This window comes from Lissotriton helveticus, chromosome 3_1 (assembly GCF_964261635.1).
Source record: "Lissotriton helveticus chromosome 3_1, aLisHel1.1, whole genome shotgun sequence".
NCBI lineage: Eukaryota > Metazoa > Chordata > Amphibia > Caudata > Salamandridae > Lissotriton > Lissotriton helveticus.
The window spans coordinates 1,307,094,124-1,307,109,229 of record NC_136061.1 but is presented as its reverse complement, the minus strand read 5'-3'; positions in this window follow the sequence as shown (position 1 = coordinate 1,307,109,229).

Here is a 15,106-nt window from a genome sequence, read left to right as displayed (position 1 = left end):
CTGAGGCCTCAACTACAGACCACCAGGGCTCACACATACAATCGAGTCCTGACTGGCCAGGACCTGGCATCACCACAGTAGGGATACGCCACCAGTGCCAACTCCAACCACCATCTGCCAGAGTAGAAACAGTGGTACTGGCAGACTGACGGAGTTGCTCAGACCTGTCCTGAATGCCATCATCTGCCTGATCACCTGCTCAGCACTCCAGGTGCCAATGACTCAGTGCACCGCAAACCACGGACCGTTACTGATTGAGTTTTGTGCTGTTTAGAGGTTGCGCAGCAATGTCACCTCAGGCAGTTGTGGTACTGAAAATTCTGGACTCATGTAATAAACTTTGTCGTAGCATGACGATTTTGGTATCAAAAGACCGAGAATGGCTAGTACACTATGTACAAGCATTTTCGTCACATTCCAGTAACGATTTCACCTCAAAATCGTCATTTTCGTCCTGGTACCCTTGGCTTCCATTTTGTGAACGGCAGCCATTTTGTGGATTGCCCTTACAGTAGGACCTCACTGTGGCAGAACAAGTATTTAAGGACATAACCTTAGCATGGGTTTGTGCTGACTCCTGCATGACCTGGCGAAAGCTGACTCCCTTGCCCGAGGCTGACCTCGTTGAGCCAGTTCCTTGTTAGGCAGCTGGTCAGATAGAGATCAAAGAGCAGGACATTGCAATGTTTATTGTACACGCACACACCCCTTTATCTTGCTCCTATCTGTTTCTGTTCCTTCTTTATGGTCTATTTATGATGTGGGCTGCGGGCCTTTTCATTATGGGTCTTGTCCAGCTTGTCTAAAGAAGAATGTTTATTATGGGTTTGTTTGATGATTAATTTTGGGCTGGACAAACTGAAAAGTGGGTTTGTCATCATACAGTGCTTTGTGTGCACGTCCTGGGAGTGACCAACAATAATGTACTTCAAAGAGAAAATGTGTGCCTAGGGCATAATAAATGGTATAAAAGGTCTGTGCTGAGACCATTCAGCAGACTGCCTCATTCAATTGCTAAGGCAGTTGGGTGACGTAGCCTCACTTAATTGTGTTTAATAAAGATGTCTTTTTCATATTTTCAGAGTCTTGTGCCAAGTTCTTGTTATATTAGTAAGTATTCCCTGAGCGAAAATTAGCAAGTTCTTCAGTTGGCGCCCTAACGCGGGAATCATCAGAGAAGTGACTTTCTGTGGGAGTGATGGTGCCAGGAGACTGAAATAAACTGAGGAGGACAGAACAAGATTCTACTAAGAAGGTACTCTGTGCACGGGGATTCTAGAGATTCTTTGATTCTGCGGCCCAGTATATTTCTGACCTTCCTGATTTTTGATCCTCCACATGATGTCACTCCTGACTGATAACCTTTTTGGCGTGAGTATTCTTAAAAAGACCATTAGGTCATGTAGCACTTGACAGTTAGAATCTAGATAATATTTTGATTAGTAAAAGTAAGAGTTAAGTATAAGTGGGTCGCTCCCAGTCCTTTGTTCTTTGATTCTTTGATTTTGATTGGCTCTTAGTTTGATTTGTCCTTAGTTTTATTTGAATATTGCAATTTTCAAAAACCGAGGGTCTTGTATATTTACGAGTGTATCGATAGAGATAGCCCCTTGAAGTTTGAAGCTAGATTAGTGAGCTATAAGATGCCTGATCTTAGCGAATTTGGAGATTTGTGTTGGACAACTTTATATACGTTTGGATTAGCCGGCTTCCCCTAAAGGGGATATCTAAATAGGTTTAGATTTAAAAAAACATATTTCTTCCTTGGTGATTTTGTATCCCCAGGAAATTAAAATATGACATAATACAAAACAAGGATCCTTTGTTCTGCGCAGTTTTATTGAATGGAGATATGCAGAACGATTTTTGGTGTTCTGCCAGCCAAAGCTAGTGAATTAAGTGTATTGTGGCTTCGTGCACATACAGCGGTCTGTTGGGCTATATTTTTTGCAGTCTTTTGGAACCCTATTGCGACGTGCTTCTTGTAAATATGACTCACAGCTAGTATTTACAAATGGCTTTGTTTTCGTCCTGAGTGTCGATTTGTGGGTTCAATGTGTGTTTCAATGTCTATGTGGTTTTTCTCATTACTGTAATTTCAGTAATAGCTTACAGCGCTGTATTGTGTGTCCTGAGTGTTTAAATCTTTTCTCTTTATGTCTGCAATAAGCTCAATGTGTGTTTGTAGGTGTCTTGATGTTTTCAGTCTGTTAAGTAAAATGTCAGATTAATTAATATTAAGTAGAAATTAAATAACACTCCAGCAATTTACTATGTCACATGCTAAAATCGCTATATGATGCTATTTAATTTACAGACTAATCAAAAACGCATATGTGCAAACTGTTAAATGCTTAAAATAGATAAGTTAAAATTCACATTCACTAGGAATATGAAGGCCTTGTAGCAAAACGAATTTGTAGTTTTTTTTTACTTACATGCATTGTGTACATGTAAAAGGCAAACACTTTTAAAAAAAAGTGAATTTTTTCTTGCTAGATTTAAATGCATCTTTTTGCACGTGCATTTTTAAAAAAAACTTGAAATGTCTGTTTTCAGTAAGACTGAAAGCGTGCCCAGGTTTCAGTTTCAGCCCTGTGCGGGGCCTTTCCTGCCGTTAAGGCAGCAGATGTTGTTTTTCAAAGGCCATGAATAATATTGGAATGTTTATTTAGCCCAGGACTTAGCCGTTAGTTAATCACAGTTGGATCTTTTTCATTTCAGAATAGTGTTTTAGAGGGTTACAAAAATAAGGTTCATCACTTTATATCACTGGAAGACATTCCAAATACGGTTTTCCTCTCTTAAAACATCTTTTTCAAAGTATATTTTTGGTTCTGTTGAAAATACTGATTGCCCTTTTTAAACATGGCGTGAAAAATGTCATGTTTTAAGTTAGGCTTTTTGTGCATAGGCGCATAAATGAATGCATCTGAAAATGATAGGAAAGGGATGCAGCTTACCTTTATATGTAGAGTTATCATAAAAACAGATAATTGGTTTAATTGAACGAAAAATTATTAATTATGGAAAAATTATTTGAGAAAAAAATAAGTACTTTTTAAAATCGTTTTTTGATATTTATAAGCTTAATACTCATACTATGACCTCCTAGTATTAAAATTTGATTTAAGTTATGTGTTACGGTGTAATTAGGTCATTTGCATGTTGGTTTTCACTTGGCGCAGGCGTAAAAAACTCATTTTTCCAAGAATTTACATGAGATATGACTAATGTCAAATATCTGTAACATGTAAAGAACATCCTGAGGATGATTAATATGTAAAACAATTATAGGATATTTATTTTTAAGTGCCCCAAAGATAAAAGTCGAAATTGAGGTAAATGGGTTTTTAACACAGATTCTTGTCATTTACCATAGATTGAAAGTGTCTCTGGCTTCAGTAAATGCATACATTTGTGCATAATACAAACTTGTGGGTTGTTAGGTTGTTTTTCATAGCTCGGTGAGCCAATGTGCCCGGTGCAGAGGTTTGTGTTTAATATCAGGGTTGAAGGTTCTAAATTTAGCGGGGCCCATTTCAGACGTTCATCAATGTTAGGTTGCTAAAATGAGTACCATTGTATAGGGTGGTAGCAAACATTTGTTCTAAAAACTGGTATGTGTGAACCCTTCACAGTAAATGTAGTAGGCCTTCTGTCTCTGTCATGTTGGCATTGTGACCTTTTAAATTCGAGCCTTGTCTCTGTGAAATGCAGAATAACATTGCTAAACAGGCCTCTGAAAGGTGGAATTTCTGGTTTAAAGTTAAAACTTAATTCCAAAGGGAAATATAAAAAAGGTTTCTTGAAAGGTTTCTTTAAAAGTCCCAACATCATGACATTTGTATTTCTGCTCTAAAAAATCATGTCTGCTAGTCGTTATTATATTGACAGAAAACGAAGTGTTGCATTACATCTTAGACAAAAAAATAGGATGCAGCCTTTTACTAAAATTTTGAAGCCTACATGAATAAGAAAGAACGATTTGCCAATTAAGAAGTTTTTTTTTATCATAGAGATTGTGGCACAAGGCTAATTTTAGGTGTCAGGGAAACGATTTTACCTTTGGAAAAGTCAAAAGGGCTTCATGTTGCAAGGTGACTGAACAAGATGGTAACAGTTAATTAATGGAAATTTATTTCTGTGTTTCTTAATGTGTATCATGTTTTGTCTTCTGATTAAAAGTTATAATTGAAATTCGCTTGTTGTCAGAAATGTCTCTCTTGTGTGTTGTGTATGTTTTTTTGTTGCTTCTGCCTACAGACCATTCATGGATTGTTCTGGGTGATTTAAAGGAGACAAGACACGTGAGTTTGGTTGGTTAGACGAAGATGTGTTTTTGTGTAACTACTTTGGAAAGAAATGTTCATGTTGTTGTTATGTTTGTGTATTTTGTTCTATCATGAATTGTTCTTGCCGGTTCTGTGTGTCCGAAAGTTGTATTTGACAGCAGATACCCACTATTGGCGATCTACTGTCAAACAGGAGGGTATCCTTACACGGTATTATGCGTCACCGCTCATTTATATATGCTATTGCTTTACAGCGAGTATATCTGATGGCTTGACGTCCGTTTTGTGCGTTTTTGCATGTTTTATGTTGTATGTTGCCGTTTAAGAAATTATTACAAATTCACCCGTCTTGTTGTGAGGGACATGCATGACGATACGTGTCGCTGTCAACAGTTGGGTAAAATTTTCGCTGATACTAAAATTCACAGATATGATTTCTTTACATATTGTGAACCAGACAGACAACACTTCACCAGTGTATGTTAAATTTGGCTATAAGTATTGAAGAAAAATAAACAGCAAATTGTGTCATTTGTAGTCACAATACTGCCCTTTTCTGTAAGGAACAGGCAGCCCTAAAATTATATATCCTGATTGGACGTAAGGATAAATTATAGATTTGTGACTCTTGTACATGGTGACCTAATTTCTATATCACATTAGTCACTTTTATTCTGCTTCCTAAGTGGCCTTCCTATGGCTCTGGACCATAAAAGAAACCAGGTTTCATTTTTTGTCACATGCCTGACTATCACCCAAGCACATCAGGCCTAGTTATTGGGGATTTTAGCTGTGTCCTATTCTCTTTTCCGTATTCCTTTCACCAGTCAACTTTTATTTATTATTAGTGTGTTCAGGTTCGCACTTTCAGATTGCAGTAATGTACCATGGAGCCCCATTTTATGTATAATTTCCTGTTGCATAACTAGACTGGTTTCTAAGAATTTTCTTTAGGCCTATTCTGATGTTTTTCCAGTCTAACTGTTAGGACTGTTAGGACTGAATAACTGACTCAATACTATAGTAAGATAAGCTTTCCACCTCAATAGGAGACACATTACGTTTTTTTTAATATGAAAAATTCAATGCCTATTCTAATTTGGTTTTTAGTTCCTTTTTCTGCTGCTTTAATTTTAATGAACCAGATGTATTTTAAATAATGGAAATACCAGGACTCTCTAGTTCTTGTCTTTTGTTTCCACATCTTGATAATTAGCTTTTGTATTGCATAGTCCCATCTGATGCACAATTATTATGATAATATGTATGTGATCCCGCTTTTGAGATGTTCTAGATGAGGATTTTAGGAACACTTATATGTAATAATTGAGATACAATGTGTTTACCCAATTAGACGATGCCACTATGTGTGAGGACATCCATTCAGATAGAATTCTCATGTCGCTATGATGATGAAAGATATGCTCTCACACGGAAACCCAATTGAAGAGCCTAGAGGCACTGTTTTGCCTATTGCCTTTGTTTTTGTATTGCCTTTAAGAATGACAGTGTATTTCAACGCAGAATTGTCCCAAGCGTGTGGCCACTCCTTTGAAGATCGCAGGCCACCTGTTTGCAGTCCCCTTGTTGTACAATGAACTGTTTAAAGCATCGCACTTGCTTCATCAGAAGGCGTTCAACATCAGAAAAGAAGAAGCAGCTGGTTTTGCCATAGTCCCTTGAGATTTCAGTGCAAAAGCGCGCCTGTTATATGTGCTGGTTAACCTCTGACAGTGTGCAGTCCCCTGAGCAGTGCAAAAGAGCGCCTGTTATGTGCTGGTTAACCTCTGACAGTGTGCAGTCCCTTGAGCCCCTTTGGCCTGAGTTTTTGGCCACACACGTACCCCTTTTTCCTTTGCTTCAACAGTAGTGCAGTTCACTGGAGGATCCAAGAGTGGCAAAAGGCACTCCATTCTGGTGCCCATGAAAGAGCGGCCTGAGCGGCCTCTGACACTGAATGATGAGTGTTGGAGTCTGAGAATGGTCCTGGGTCTGCACGAGATGATCTGTGCCCATTGACCAATGAAGCGCACAATATCTGTAGTGTCTGCCGCAGAGGAGAGATACGGTGCACTGCCTTTAGACATTGAGACTTTGTGAATAAGCTATGAGTGTTTGCCAGGAGGGCACTCCAACAGATACTGAACATCAAGAGCATGGGAGGCCTGAATCCAAAGGCCCATGCAACAACGGGAGCAGACTTGATTGGACAATAGAAGTCTGCCAGAGAGGCTTTTTGAACAGACTCTGGGCATAGTTGGTTTCACAAGAGGTTTCCGTGTGATTGTATAGACTACGTTTTAGGAGAATGATTTTATTGTTCTGCTGGCATTATTTTAAAGTAGTATTCTGTGTAGTAAAAGCAGAATAAAGTCCATTTTCTGTGAAAGAGTATCCCCTTTTCACCTCAGAGCATTAATGAGGGTCACCACTGTTTCACTTGAACATATAATGAATTACAGAAAGGCATAGGAAGACCTAAAATGTTACGAGATAATTTTAGGATTTACCTTTTGCTTAGGGTTGTGGAAAATTATGATTCATTTGTAATATTGGTCAATACTTTGTCTATATGTTCTTAATGACGTGTTTTCTAGTGGTTTTTTTTTTAAACATGGCGTCTTTTATGGGTGGGATTGTTTTTGCTGCCCAATTCACATCTGTACCCACCTCCCAACCTATGTCTCTTCCTACTTCTACTTGTTTGCATACTTTCCAGATTTTACCTGAACATGGACTAGTTAGGAGGTCAGAGTTTACTGATAATTCTTGTTGTACAGTTTCTGCATCGACACCAGTTAGTAGTGAACATCACTAATTGTTGGGTGTGTGGTCTTGTACCACATACTACAGATAGAGGCATTCCCTATTTGGTCCTGCCGTATATGGCCTTTGTGCTACTGCGTGTGTAAGGAGACCTGTCCTGAGAGAGTCGCTAAGTAATAGGATTATGCTTCAGCAACATCTTGATGATTTGATAAATATAGACCTGGACTCAGACTAGCGTGAGTATAGGTTATTGCCTATGTAAGGGCAAAAGGAGCGTCTGTGGTACTGAAAATTCTGGACTCGTGTAATAAACTTTGTCGTAGCATGACGATTTTGGTATCAAAAGACCGAGAATGGCTAGTACACTATGTACAAGCATTTTCGTCATATTCCAGTAACGATTTCACCTCGAAATCGTCATTTTCGTCCTGGTACCCTTGGCTTCCATTTTGTGAACGGCAGCCATTTTGTGGATTGCCCTTACAGTAGGCCCTCACTGTGGCAGAACAAGTATTTAAGGACATAACCTTAGCATGGGTTTGTGCTGACTCCTGCATGACCTGGCGAAAGCTGACTCCCTTGCCCGAGGCTGACCTCGTTGAGCCAGTTCCTTGTTAGGCAGCTGGTCAGATAGAGATCAAAGAGCAGGACATTGCAATGTTTATTGTACACGCACACACCCCTTTATCTTGCTCCTATCTGTTTCTGTTCCTTCTTTATGGTCTATTTATGATGTGGGCTGCGGGCCTTTTCATTATGCGTCTTGTCCAGCTTGTCTAAAGAAGAATGTTTATTATGGGTTTGTTTGATGATTAATTTTGGGCTGGACAAACTGAAAAGTGGGTTTGTCATCATACAGTGCTTTGTGTGCACGTCCTGGGAGTGACCAACAATAATGTACTTCAAAGAGAAAATGTGTGCCTAGGGCATAATAAATGGTATAAAAGGTCTGTGCTGAGACCATTCAGCAGACTGCCTCATTCAATTGCTAAGGCAGTTGGGTGACGTAGCCTCACTTAATTGTGTTTAATAAAGATGTCTTTTTCATATTTTCAGAGTCTTGTGCCAAGTTCTTGTTATATTAGTAAGTATTGCCTGAGCGAAAATTACCAAGTTCTTCACAGTGTGGGAGAACTGGGACGTTGATGAGGATGATGATGTAGGTCTAACACACCCCACTGCATCTGCATCAGGAATATCCAGAAAGGACACAATCCTAATCATTTTCATCACATGAGCGTGCTCAGCTCTAGTGCCCCAACATTCAGTGCACTGCAACTCACGGACACTTCTGTTTGTGTGTTGGGTGCCCTCTGTACTTGCACCAGCTCCCTCCATGTTGCTCAGCAGTTGACTCTGTTGTGCAGGTGTTTTCTGTTTCCGTTGCACTGGTGTCCACTGTTCAGGTTGTTGCCAGCACCAACCACTCCGTGCGGCTAGCTTACATTCACCCCCCACACATCCAGCACAGGTCTCACAGTACATGTGGCCCTGCCAATAAAGGGGCCAGGCGCACGTGCCCGTAACCAGTTCAACATGATATCTGCATGTGTCCCTGTGGTCTTGTTGTATGCATGAGGGCCCTGGGGCCTACGACATTACACTGTTTACTGTGGCCTCGGTTTCCTTCAGCTCCTCCTGTGGCGCAGGACTCCCACCTCCTGTCGCCATTGCTGCCTTCCTGTTGGCGGCGGCTTTGTGCCTGGTTTATATTTTCACATCATGCCAGTGCCTCTTGGCCTCCTCCATTGGCCTCCTCGACACTCCAGCTGCATTCCCGGTAGTCTAATTGTGGGCCAGTTGATGGTAGTGTTCTGTCACCTCTGTGACGCTGATGTGGTTTGGCTGCGGACTGCACCCCGTCTTCCCCTCCCTCTTCTCTCCGGCCTTCCCCGACCCCGTTGTTCCTTGCTGGTGGTCTGTGGGTGTTGTGGGCTTCGCATCAGTCAGGGTGCATCCATGTTGCTACGCACTTTAGATTGTATCTGGTGTGTTGTTTTTGTAGCTTTTATAGTGCATTTTTCCTGCCCGAAGCGTGAGATTTGCAGGGCTGCCGATGGTTTTCACTGCTTTTTGTTTCGCGATTGGCCTCATTGCAACTTTTTTTGAGTTTGTGTTTCACATTTTAGCGGCGTGGCGTTGATTTTAACACGGTCATTTGACGTGTTATCGGGTGACTATCGCATTGTACTGCCGTGTTGTGAATACTTGGTTAACACGGCTTAAATTTACCACGATAGACTGCGATGTTGAAGGTTGCGTTAAGTTACTTTTGCGATGGTTATCACACATTCTTGAGAATATGTCACCTAGAGTCACAGTAATAGCTCAGAGGAAACACAACTTATACATTAATTGGTAAATCAAAAGAAGACCTTGTGTGGCCACACAGGAAAGTCTATTACCAATAATACTTGATTAAGGAACTCCAAAAGCTGTGTGCTGTAGTAGGACTTAATATATAAAGTGTGTGAAAATAAGAACAAAAGAAACAGCTATGGATACCATATGCATTGTGAACAAAGAGCAGATAAAGAAGGTGACTAATGTTGCATACGTGCCGGACGAGACAAAATGGATAGGTGACAGTACTAGTTCAACAGCTGTACCATCCCTGGATATGTAGCAGTGATGGTAAACAGCAGAGATGTAATGTAATTGGATGAATCAATGTAAAGCACAAAAGGTTGTTCACAACTGCAAGCCAGAGGACAAAATAACCAAATGCTCACCATTGAGAGATCTGCAAATCGCAAGTTTGAAGTTCTGCAGGGCCAATTCAGATGTTTGTACTTAGGAAGGTCAGTAAATTCAGTACAGCGGAGTTGAGTGACAGTGGAACTTGTTGTTTGCAGGCGAAGGAGACCAATAGTTGAGCTTTGAGCCCACGGGCTCCTGGACGACACACTTGCGTGCCGGTTCTGGCATCGAGGCCTTTGACGGTTGTTTGGACGCCTTCTCTACCACCCTAACTATTTTCTCTACTGATGAGGGAAGTTATCCCGAAACCCGAGCCATGTCTCTGGCGATATCCATAAACCCGGGACATGTATCGGGTCTAGAGATCATCAGTTCTACAAGTACCTACTTGCACCCACTGGGGTGAACCACTCAAGAACTCCATGTACCAGATTCCCGAGGGGTGATCCGTAGGAGGGGCTAGCGGTGTGCGCTCCATTGCGATTGCTTATACAAATTGGCTCCCTTGAGCTTTGAGCCGACGGGCTCCTGGACGACGCACCTGCATGCCGGTTCTGGCATCAAGGCCTTTGACGGTTGTTTGGCGGCCTTCTCTTCCACCCCTAACTATTTTCTCTACTGATGAGGGAAGTTATCCCGAAACCCGAGCCATGTCTCTGGCGATATCCATTAACCCGGGACATGTATCGGGTCTAGAGATCATCAGTTCTACAAGTACCTACTTGCACCCACTGGGCTGAACCACTGAAAAACTCCATGTACCAGATTCCCGAGGGGCGATCCGGAGGAGGGGCTAGCGGTGTGCTCTCCATTGCGATTGCTTATACAAATTGGCTCCCTTGAACTTTGAGCCGACGGGCTCCTGGACGACGTACCTGCGTGCCGGTTCTGGCATCGAGGCCTTTGACGGTTATTTGGCGGCCTTCTCTTCCACCCCTAACTATTTTCTCTAATGATGAGGGAAGTTATCTCGAAACCCGAGCCATGTCTCTGGCGATATCCATAAACCCGAGACATGTATCGGGTCTAGAGATCATCAGTTCTACAAGTACCTACTTGCACCCACTGGGGTGAACCACTCAAGAACTCCATGTACCAGATTCCCGAGGGGCGATCCGGAGGAGGGGCTAGCGGTGTGCGCTCCATTGCGATTGCTTATACATACGACAGGTAGTCTGAGGAAATGTTGCAGTATTTCCCGCATTCATTTCCAACAATCAACAAGGCAGCCACATGTGAGCAGTGCTTAATTTGGGCTGGTGGCTGTACGTAGGACCCAGTAGTCCTCATTTTTGTGGACTTTCTCGCATTTATTCTCATCAGACTTTCACCTAGATTAAGAGAGTGAAACACACAAGGGGGAAAGAACGAGGAACAGAAAGAGGGAAAAACCGTAATTGACGGAAAAAGCAGGAAACTTCAATAGTGAGGTAACCGGGCAGAAAGAGTCTGGTGATGGAATAATGAGTTAGAATCAGGAAAATGCAGCCTTTGTATTAGGCCCGCTGACATTCAATAGCACTGGCCTCGAGCTTCGGAGCAAAACATGGGCACCAGTAATTATTCTTTTATAAATCAAGCACTGCCTGCGAGTGGTCTCAAACAGTGAAAAAACCCAGAAAATAAATTCATTATATAAGCTGCCATACTTATTTATGCTTCAAAAACACCTCCACAAAGAAGGACTAAGAGATTTCAGCTTTTGATTTATTTAGCAGTGCATGACAGCCTGCTTTTAATCCAAATGTTCTCTTTAAAAACACCAAAACATACAAGATACTCAAAGAAGGACTGTGTGTGTGCATACACATTTTAACCCCAAAGGTAATGCGGGCCAAAAGTGATACATTTGCAAATCAAAATGGCAGGAGCTAGGTGAGTCCTCAGCAGCTTTCATTGTGAGGCTTAAACCTAGTGTAACATTCATAAATGAAGCCTCAACTCGACAAGGACCATGGAACACAATACGGTCTGGGAAACTTTTTCTTTCAGAGAATACTATACGAATTTTGGTTCAATGCCACTACTAGTTACCAACTCAACCTAACTTGTCATCTGGGCACACCCAAGAGCATGTTCATCACACCATCCTTAGTGACGGGAGTGGCCCAATTGATTGAATGAACTCAAAGATGGCAAGGTCGATTGCAAATAGAACATTATCATTGGTAGCTTGGGTTTTTCTTCGGGGGTGAGGAGAGAGTCAAAGAGAGAGAGAGAGATATTGTTCACTCAAAGGTCAGGTTGATTTCATGTCAGCAGGGGGACTCTAGGACTCTGGTCCATGGGTACCTCACAGGTCCACAGCTTGTCTACCACTTCCTGACCCAGGGACAGGGAATGAAGTGTAGGGGGAGCATAGGCAGTCCAGATTAGTATAACACAGGGATAGCACGAGTGGAGGCAATGCTCCGCAGAAGTAGAGGAACCAATGTGGTAAGAGAGGACTGTTATACTAAAGTATAGAACATTATAAACACCTATATCTGCATTGTTTGTCCAGGTACATACAAGAACACGTACAGTAGTCAAAAGAGCCCACCTGTTAATTGGGATTTTCTTCCCACTAACGTTATGTTTGGAAAACGTAAGGTTTTCCTTAGATTACCAACGGTAGTGTAGTTCCTATATTCCCAATAGGCTCTGCGCATTGGAATAATATATCCTATAGACTGAGGTCGACTAGGTCTCTATCAAATATACTAGACTTAATTGTGTGTGCCAGCTAGCTCAGAGGTCACTAGAAACTTTCTCGAATTCACAAGAACGGATTAGTCTCTGACAACCGCATAAACATGACAACTTTGTTTCCCCAAGATAAAACATATCTTCAGAGTCGTGGAAACAATAGATAGATATTTCACTCAGTCAATCGTGCATGCTTCGTTTCACTAGCGGTGCAGAGAAAGTAGAAAGACGGGCGTTTTCAATAAAAGGTTTTATTGAACAGTCTTCTTTCTCAGGCATAAGAAATGAACTGCTACAATCGCAACACAGTTTGTAAAATATAATGCGTACAGTATAAATAGTAGAATAAAATAATACTGTAAGAGCATTGTATGGTTCCTAAACCTTATAGAAATACATACATAAATAACAGAGGCTAAAAGTACTCAACTGGTTCTTCTAAAATACACCTACCCTGGTGTACCTAACCTAAGCTTAGTACGAGGGAGGAAGTAAGTGAGGTGTAGCATAAATGTAATATTCTTTTGCCAAGAATCTGCTCAAGATTTCTCTAAGGGTCTAATCAGCTCCGTACCTTAGTTTAGAATGCAGAAGGCTGGTCTCGGCACTCGATTTCCCAACAACCAGCAAGGGTAGCTTGGAAACACTGGAGCTGGATTTCTCGGCAGGAGAAAAGACAGCGTCTCTCTTAGTGTGTCTGCTGGAGGGTCGGCTTCCTTCGGCACTTGCTGTAGCAGGGCACGTCGGGCAAGTAGATAGTTGAATTGCTCCAAACCACCGTGTGTTTGCTTGGGCGAGTGTGGGCATATTTATACCTTGAAGGTGCTGACTTTGATGTACGGTTGGACATAATAATGTCATCAAAGAGTCTCAGTTCTTTGAAAACTCCATGAGTTCTTGGACAAATCAATATTCAAGCAAGGGGAAGTCCCCGGCTGCCGAAGCTGAGTTTTCCAAGAAATAGTTGTGGGTTTTCCGAACTAGTGGAAGTAGCCCTGCCGTATTTGGACTGCATGAGCTATGCCTAAATATGGTTATGATTTCTATGCCTATATAAAGATATGGTGATTTATACCTCTATAAGGGCATGAATCGGAAAACTTACAATAGGGTCCTAAAATGATACATAACACAACACCCACCAGGGTTTCTCTTGGTGGCATGCTTCATGGGTTCTTCCCATTCAGCTGTGGAATGGGGCGTGCTACGACCTACATGTTTACATGGGAGCACTGTGTTGTAGGTGTACGTGATAGATGAAGGAAAATATAGGAGTGGGGGGTTTGTGGAAAAATGTAGTGTTAAAAATACCTGGCTGGTAGGACATTTTTTTTTGTTCCTCTATCCGGTATGATTAAAAAAGTGGGGAACTCGGAACTCAATGGAAATAATGGTATTGAATTCCGCTGGTCAGTCAACATGTTTCTAGCCATGCCCCAACCGTTTTCTCAAGGTCCAAGGGTTATTGCTCCCGGATACCACTCCTGTATATCTCAAATTAGGAATATCATTGCTTGTTGTAGAAAACAGAAAACCAATAAATAGATAAATACATACAGCACCGCTAAGGGGGTGATTAGGATGGTGGGTGGATCGCTATGATCCACCTGCCATCGCAACCTAATTTACCCCTGCCATATTATAATGGCGGGGGTATCGCGGCGGATGCAAAGTGCGTCTGCCGCTTTTCTGTCGGTCAGCAATCTTTTGGATTGCGGGACGGGCGGACTTGAGCCACAATATGGTGGTAGTGGTTGTATATTAGTATGTGTGGCTTTTAATGCCTTTCCATGGTGGCGATGCTGCCATGGAACGGCTGGCAGGGACTTGTTTTGGGGGCCCGTTGCCCGCAGTGTAAAATAATGCAGATCGCGACAGCCAGGGTGAAGGTCTCATCCTAATTAGCGGTGCGGGACTGTGGCATTCTAATAACCCCCTTCGTGTTTGTTACTTGAAAATCCATGAAAATAAAATGAAAGAAAAGGAAATGGTTTTTCATGGCATTCGGCCATGTTACACATAATGCTTGTATAATTTGGAAACACATCACCTATGTGGAAAACATGATATATTTCCCGCAGTTTACATCAACATTTCTAGTGATACCAATAGAGAGTGATTTATACCTCTATAAGGGCATGAATCGGAAAACTTACAATAGGGTCCTAAAATGATACATAACACAACACCCACCAGGGTTTCTCTTGGTGGCATGCTTCATGGGTTCTTCCCATTCAGCTGTGGAATGGGGCGTGCTACGACCTACATGTTTACATGGGAGCACTGTGTTGTAGGTGTACGTGATAGATGAAGGAAAATATAGGAGTGGGGGGTTTGTGGAAAAATGTAGTGTTAAAAATACCTGGCTGGTAGGACATTTTTTTTGTTGTTCCTCTATCCGGTATGATTAAAAAATGGGGAACTCGGAACTCAATGGAAATAATGGTATTGAATTCCGCTGGTCAGTCAACATGTTTCTAGCCATGCCCCAACCGTTTTCTCAAGGTCCAAGGGTTATTGCTCCCGGATACCACTCCTGTATATCTCAAATTAGGAATATCATTGCTTGTTGTAGAAAACAGAAAACCAATAAATAGATAAATACATACAGCACCGCTAAGGGGGTGATTAGGATGGTGGGTGGATCGCTATGA